The following is a 695-nucleotide window of genomic DNA, read 5'->3' as shown; positions in this document are numbered from 1 at the left end:
AATACCATAAAAAACTAAAAAATATATATAATCCTTCACCTAAATTTGAGATAATTTTTATCTTTTTTATTTTTAAATATTGAGATAGTTTATTCATCGTAAATAAAATTTAGATAAAAATCACAGGGAGAAAATCATAACATTTTAAATGTTAAATAAATGTTGTTTAGGATTAAAAATAAAATTTTATTTCAACTGATCAGACATATTTATGAGTGGGTCGGATTAAAGCTAATAGCTAGGGAAATTGTAATTTAAAAATGGAAGAAAATTCTTATAATACATTAAACATAGAGTTAAATGCAATTTCATGCCAAAAATGAAAAGAGTAAACACTTAATTTGACTCCTGATTATTATTTCAAACGACAAAGTGCATTCTGTTAAAAGAAAAAATCTCTCAAATCGATTCCTGTTCTTGAACTCCAAAAAAGTGCAATGTGTTATAAAATAAATAAATAAGGAAGAAAAATAAATATAAAATAGAGAAATATAAATATGCTCTTATCTCACTATAATATAAGTAGTTTATCTATTTGCTAATATTATAAATATTGTAGCTTAAAAGCACAGAGATAAAAGAGAGAGAGTTTATTAGTACTGTATAAAGTGAAAAATATTATAGTAAAAGAGAGAGAAGGAAATGTTTTATTACTCTTGTTATGTGTTGTACGTAAGGCTATGAAGCCTTATTTA

Source organism: Arachis ipaensis, chromosome B01 (genome assembly GCF_000816755.2).
Source record: "Arachis ipaensis cultivar K30076 chromosome B01, Araip1.1, whole genome shotgun sequence".
NCBI classification, from domain to species: Eukaryota; Viridiplantae; Streptophyta; class Magnoliopsida; order Fabales; family Fabaceae; genus Arachis; species Arachis ipaensis.
The sequence above is the reverse complement of the archived record's forward strand: the minus strand, read 5'-3'. Positions refer to the sequence as shown.